This window comes from Durio zibethinus, unplaced genomic scaffold, assembly GCF_047325235.1.
Source record: "Durio zibethinus cultivar Kanyao isolate XHJ-2024 unplaced genomic scaffold, ASM4732523v1 HiC_scaffold_3, whole genome shotgun sequence".
NCBI lineage: Eukaryota > Viridiplantae > Streptophyta > Magnoliopsida > Malvales > Malvaceae > Durio > Durio zibethinus.
Genome location: NW_028323044.1, coordinates 272,454 through 279,953, shown reverse-complemented (window position 1 = coordinate 279,953; position 7,500 = coordinate 272,454).

The window sequence follows — 7,500 nt, the reverse complement described above, 5'->3', positions numbered from 1 at the left end:
CAGTGGCAGCACACCATCCCGACTGGCCGCAGGGGTCTAGCAGCACGCCTACCCGCTAGTCCGCACGCCCCTTTTTCTCGATGGCATCCCTCATACGTAAACACCATCACATGATCCTTCCGGCTCGAGGAGGGGAAAACCGACGGGCATAACGGATTCTACCGTCTAACCCCCTGTCTCCATGCAAAGGCGCGATACGAGGCCCGCCGGCCCCAACCGTCCCCGGGTTTACCTTACCCGAGAAAACATCGTGCCACGCTCGTGACCCTACGATGCCCGCCCACCTAGACACCACGAGTGCCTAGGAGTAGCTCACTTCAGACTAGCCAGGCCCCCGCCTGCCCGCTAGCCAAGGGGGTGGTGGAGAGCTGACACCAATCATCCCCCTATAAAGAGCGTTAGAGATTTTCCCAATACGCTACCAGTGACCGTAAGAATGTCTGAAACGGGGACACTTTTCTGCCCAGCCATGTCGGGGTCTTTCTCCGGCTAACTCAGGGCCCCGTAACCTTCCCTTTGGTCACCATTGCTCCTTGATACTGCTCGCTGCTCCACCAACCCACTCGAAGGTGCCCGCATATTGCTTCCACTAATGGCACCCGCCAGGATACTTGGCTTGAAGGTGTCCGACCATTGTCCCGAACTTCCCCGCGTATCTTGCGGCCCGGGGCTCCCATTGCCCCTACAACATGTTAGCATCATGTTCCAAAGCTCCGAATGCACGCCTTCATTCCTTAGAACCGCTTTCCCACCAGCTCGGTCTCGACCGCTGCTCGGTTCAGGGTCAGTCATGGCAGGACCAAGGCCTGACCATGACACTCTCCCCCACTTACTATGTCGATGCCCTCATCGACGCCAAGACCACACCCAACTATCCTGTTGCACACAGCTGACATTTCCTCATATGTCTCTTACTGGTGCTCTCAAGGATTGGGTTGAGGTCCCGTCACATGAGGCACCAGGCACAGTACTCGTCCATTGTTGGTGTAGATTGGTCCCATTGTTGCTCAGCTTTGTTGTAGTTCGAACCGCCTAACCTATCTTGGTTGTATTCATATGGGTCATACCATGGCTTCATCCCTTGATCATTGTCAGGTTGCGACCTCGAGGTGCCCTCATTGATCAATGACCCTCAGTAGAATGAATGACCACCGCTTTGCCACTCATTTGGTGCGTCCCACCGGACGTGACCCCTCACACCAACTGCACGCTTGCAGCATCAACTCACTGATGCGCCCCTCTGGACGTGATGCTTAGGTCAACCGCACTCATACGGCACCCTATATGATGACCCTAGCATAGTGGCATTCAAGCACCTTGGTCATCTCCCAACTTGGGTCCTCTCGGCCCCTCCAAGGTCACCTCTCTAGGTGTGGCCCTCAGGCCAACCGCCCCCAAGACGGCACCTTAAAGCGTGCTAATTCAGTCTTTGCCCCCGGCTTGAACACTATGCTCCATCGCCCAAGCTCCTTTATCTTGGCTCAGTCTCGGGGGGGGGGAATTGATAGGTCTCCCCCACTTTTACTGGAAACTCGGCACAGCATTATGCGCAACCCTGTCTCCTCGATGGTTCTATTGCTCGATAGTTTTGATTCCAACCCAGTTCCTAGGGCGTCCCAAAATCCGCTTATACTCGGAGACCCACTGATCTACCAGCACTTTTGGCCCACTGATTTGTTTGACTCGGGGATTCACCCGCTCGATCCTCAAGGTCCACTGACTTGCACGACTGAGGCCTTGTCAACTGGCCGTTTTCCCTTTCTTGTTCCACTGGAAAACATCCTGTCGTGGCCCACTGACCACCACTACTCGTGAAGCCTTCCCTTTCGGCCAATACAAGTTCAATATCCTGGTTCACACACACACTCTCGTGATCCTCTGACCACAAGAACTCATGGTCCACTGACCAACGCAGCTCATGGTCCACTGACCATCTCACTTGTGGCTTCAATCTTCAGCCACTTCATACTCTTCTGTGTAGTAGTCTCATGCTTGGACCCGAATACTTCGGCTTGCACCCCCGCTGGGGCACCTGCACCATACATCAAGTGCACACATTAGTAATTAATCTTGCAACTCGACGCCTCCTGCCCCTCAGGACAAGATTCACTCGGCCCACGTGGCCTGACACAACACCATTTCATGGTGTAAGACCCTTTTCGGATCTCGGTCTCACTACGGTTCCTTTCACCGTAAAGGCATCACATGCCACAACATATGCCAACACCTTTTTCTAGGTGAGGCTAGACTCTGGTGCCCTTTTTCTAGGCGTCCAAGAGTCTACTCGAGAGCCATTTTACATAGGCCCAATATTTCCCATCGCATGCAACGGTGGCCCTTTCTCGAGCCCCCATAGGCACAAAAACTGCATTTGTGTCTCGATAGCTCCATTCGGGCTTGGCACCACCGTAATTTCGCATCACCAGACCCACACATGGGGTCGCATAACTCTCGCCACTGAGCCAACCTAGGCTCTGATACCAAGTGTCACGGTCCGCGCGTTCCTTCTATTGAAACCACGCGTCCGTGTGGCACCAAGACTAATCCTAGTCAAGGTCAGCCTTCTATCGTGCCCATTTTCCGCCGCGGACAACCCTATTCCAGTCCACGATCCTCGAATGCTCATAGGGATGCATAGTCCCGGTTCTCATGGCCTTGAGGCCTCTTGACATGGTGCGAACCCAGCATCATGCCCGCCCGCATCGTTCGCAGGCTCCTATATTGAGTTTACGCCAGCACCCCACCTAAGCTGGTCAACAGCCCAACTCGGAGCCTCTAGGCTCATTTCGTCCCACGAGACTCGGTTCTTAGGGCTCAGGCCCTTAGCAACAGTATCGACTGCCCGCACGCATGATTGACACCCTACATCATGCTGGTCCCGCAAGGGGACTTGGGTGGACTGCCCCAGTGGCAGCACACCATCCCGACTGGCCGCAGGGGTCTAGCAGCACGCCTACCCGCTAGTCCGCACGCCCCTTTTTCTCGATGGCATCCCTCATACGTAAACACCATCACATGATCCTTCCGGCTCGAGGAGGGGAAAACCGACGGGCATAACGGATTCTACCGTCTAACCCCCTGTCTCCATGCAAAGGCGCGATACGAGGCCCGCCGGCCCCAACCGTCCCCGGGTTTACCTTACCCGAGAAAACATCGTGCCACGCTCGTGACCCTACGATGCCCGCCCACCTAGACACCACGAGTGCCTAGGAGTAGCTCACTTCAGACTAGCCAGGCCCCCGCCTGCCCGCTAGCCAAGGGGGTGGTGGAGAGCTGACACCAATCATCCCCCTATAAAGAGCGTTAGAGATTTTCCCAATACGCTACCAGTGACCGTAAGAATGTCTGAAACGGGGACACTTTTCTGCCCAGCCATGTCGGGGTCTTTCTCCGGCTAACTCAGGGCCCCGTAACCTTCCCTTTGGTCACCATTGCTCCTTGATACTGCTCGCTGCTCCACCAACCCACTCGAAGGTGCCCGCATATTGCTTCCACTAATGGCACCCGCCAGGATACTTGGCTTGAAGGTGTCCGACCATTGTCCCGAACTTCCCCGCGTATCTTGCGGCCCGGGGCTCCCATTGCCCCTACAACATGTTAGCATCATGTTCCAAAGCTCCGAATGCACGCCTTCATTCCTTAGAACCGCTTTCCCACCAGCTCGGTCTCGACCGCTGCTCGGTTCAGGGTCAGTCATGGCAGGACCAAGGCCTGACCATGACACTGAGCCTTGGTGCGGGCGGTTGCCTCGAGCACCATCGGCAGACCCTGGGCCCTGGTGCGGCCGGTTGCCCCGATAACCATCGGCACACGCTGGGCCCTGGAGCGGCCGGTTGCCTCGATCACCATCGGCAAAAGCTGGGCCCTGGTGCGGGCGCTTGCCTCGACCACCATCGGCACACGCTGGGCACTGGTGCGGGCGCTTGCCTCGACCACCATCGGCACACGCTGGGCCCTGGTGCGGGCGCCTGCCTCGATCACCATCGGCACACGCTGGGCCCTGGTGCGGGCGGTTGCCCCCAGCACCATCGGCACACGTTGGGCCCTGGTGCGGGCGCTTGCCTCGACCACCATCGGCACACGCTGGGCCCTGGTGCGACAGGTTGCCTCGACCACCATCGGCACACGCTGGGCCCTGGTGCGGGCGCTTGCCTCGACCACCATCGGCACACGCTCGGCCCTGGTGCGGTCGGTTGCCTCGAGCACCATCGGCACACGCTGGGCCCTGGTGCGGGCGGTTGCCTCGACCACCATCGGCACACGCTGGGCCCTGGTGCGGGCGCTTGCCTCGACCACCATCGACACACGCTGGGCCCTGGTGCGGCCGGTTGCCTCGAGCACCATCGGCACACGCTGGGCCCTGGTGCGGTCGGTTGCCTCGACCACCATCGGCACACGCTGGGCCCTGGTGCGGGCGCTTGCCTCGACCACCATCGGCACACGCTGGGCCCTGGTGCGGCAGGTTGCCTCGACCACCATCGGCACACGCTGGGCCCTGGTGCGGCAGGTTGCCTCGAGCACCATCGGCACACGCTGGGCCCTGGTGCGGTCGGTTGCCTCGAACACCATCGGCACACGCTGGGCCCTGGTGCGGCAGCTTGCCTCGACCACCATCGGCACACGCTGGGCCCTGGTGCGGCCGGTTGCCTCGAGCACCATCGGCACACGCTCGGCCCTGGTGCGGCAGGTTGCCTCGACCACCATCGGCAGCCTCGACCACCATCGGCACACGCTGGGCCCTGGTGCGGGCGCTTGCCTCGACCACCATCGGCACACGCTCCGCCCTGGTGCGGTCGGTTGCCTCGAGCACCATCGGCACACGCTGGGCCCTGGTGCGGCAGGTTGCCTCGACCACCATCGGCACACGCTGGGCCCTGGTGCGGGCGCTTGCCTCGACCACCATCGGCACACGCTCCGCCCTGGTGCGGTCGGTTGCCTCGAGCACCATCGGCACACGCTGGGCCCTGGTGCGGCAGGTTGCCTCGACCACCATCGGCACACGCTGGGCCCTGGTGCGGGCGCTTGCCTCGACCACCATCGGCACACGCTGGGCCCTGGTGCGGCAGGTTGCCTCGACCACCATCGGCACACGCTGGGCCCTGGTGCGGGCGCTTGCCTCGAGCACCATCGGCACACGCTGGGCCCTGGTGCGGTCGGTTGCCTCGAGCACCATCGGCACACGCTGGGCCCTGGTGCGGCAGGTTGCCTCGACCATCATCGGCAGCCTCGACCACCATCGGCACACGCTGGGCCCTGGTGCGGGCGGTTGCCTCGACCACCATCGGCACACGCTGGGCCCTGGTGCGGTCGGTTGCCTCGAGCACCATCGGCACACGCTGGGCCCTGGTGCGGCAGGTTGCCTCGAGCACCATCGGCACACGCTGGGCCCTGGTGCGGCAGGTTGCCTCGACCACCATCGGCACACGCTGGGCCCTGGTGCGGGCGGTTGCCTCGACCACCATCGGCACACGCTGGGCCCTGGTGCGGGCGCTTGCCTCGAGCACCATCCGCACACGCTGGGCCCTGGTGCGGCAGGTTGCCTCGAGCACCATCGGCACACGCTGGGCCCTGGTGCGGCAGGTTGCCTCGAGCACCATCGGCACACGCTGGGCCCTGGTGCGGGAGCTTGCCTCGAGCGCCATCGGCACACGCTGGGCCCTGGTGCGGCAGGTTGCCTCGAGCCCCATCGGCACACGCTGGGCCCTGGTGCGGTCGGTTGCCTCGAGCACCATCGGCACACGCTGGGCGCTGGTGCGGGCGCTTGCCTCGACCAGCATCGGCACACGCTGGGCCCTGGTGCGGCAGGTTGCCTCGATCACCATCGGCACACGCTGGGCCCTGGTGCGACAGGTTGCCTCGAGCACCATCGGCACACTATCGGCCCTGGTGCGGGCGGTTGCCTCGACCACCGTCGGCACACGCTGGGCCCTGGTGCGGGCGCTTGCCTCGAGCACCATCGGCACACGCTGGGCCCTGGTGCGGCAGGTTGCCTCGAGCACCATCGGCACACGCTGGGCCCTGGTGCGGGAGCTTGCCTCGAGCGCCATCGGCACACGCTGGGCCCTGGTGCGGCAGGTTGCCTCGAGCACCATCGGCACACGCTGGGCCCTGGTGCGGTCGGTTGCCTCGAGCACCATCGGCACACGCTGGGCCCTGGTGCGGCAGGTTGCCTCGACCACCATCGGCACACGCTGGGCCCTGGTGCGGGCGCTTGCCTCGACCACCATCGGCACACGCTGGGCCCTGGTGCGGGCGCTTGCCTCGACCACCATCGGCACACGCTGGGCCCTGGTGCGGCAGGTTGCCTCGACCACCATCGGCACACGCTGGGCCCTGGTGCGGGCGCTTGCCTCGAGCACCATCGGCACACGCTGGGCCCTGGTGCGATCGGTTGCCTCGAGCACCATCGGCACACGCTGGGCCCTGGTGCGGCAGGTTGCCTCGACCATCATCGGCAGCCTCGACCACCATCGGCACACGCTGGGCCCTGGTGCGGGCGGTTGCCTCGACCACCATCGGCACACGCTGGGCCCTGGTGCGGTCGGTTGCCTCGAGCACCATCGGCACACGCTGGGCCCTGGTGCGGCAGGTTGCCTCGAGCACCATCGGCACACGCTGGGCCCTGGTGCGGCAGGTTGCCTCGACCACCATCGGCACACGCTGGGCCCTGGTGTGGGCGGTTGCCTCGACCACCATCGGCACACGCTGGGCCCTGGTGCGGGCGCTTGCCTCGAGCACCATCCGCACACGCTGGGCCCTGGTGCGGCAGGTTGCCTCGAGCACCATCGGCACACGCTGGGCCCTGGTGCGGCAGGTTGCCTCGAGCACCATCGGCACACGCTGGGCCCTGGTGCGGGAGCTTGCCTCGAGCGCCATCGGCACACGCTGGGCCCTGGTGCGGCAGGTTGCCTCGAGCACCATCGGCACACGCTGGGCCCTGGTGCGGTCGGTTGCCTCGAGCACCATCGGCACACGCTGGGCGCTGGTGCGGGCGCTTGCCTCGACCAGCATCGGCACACGCTGGGCCCTGGTGCGGCAGGTTGCCTCGATCACCATCGGCACACGCTGGGCCCTGGTGCGACAGGTTGCCTCGAGCACCATCGGCACACTATCGGCCCTGGTGCGGGCGGTTGCCTCGACCACCGTCGGCACACGCTGGGCCCTGGTGCGGGCGCTTGCCTCGAGCACCATCGGCACACGCTGGGCCCTGGTGCGGGCGGTTGCCTCGAGCACCATCGGCACACGCTGGGCCCTGGTGGGTTTAGGCACATCTTCAAATTTCTGCCGTGCCAATGCCATTTTTATGGCTTGTAAATTCATACAATGGTCCCCTAAGCCTTCACGTGAAGTTTCGTTGGAAGATGACTCGTTTTCTATTTTTCATGATTTTTGAAACTTTTTGCGGTTCGGGATTTTTTAAAATTTTTTTATAAGGATTTTTGGCCCCAAATTTTGTAGGCATGATCCTTATATTTTTGTTGGCATGCACAAAAAAATTCA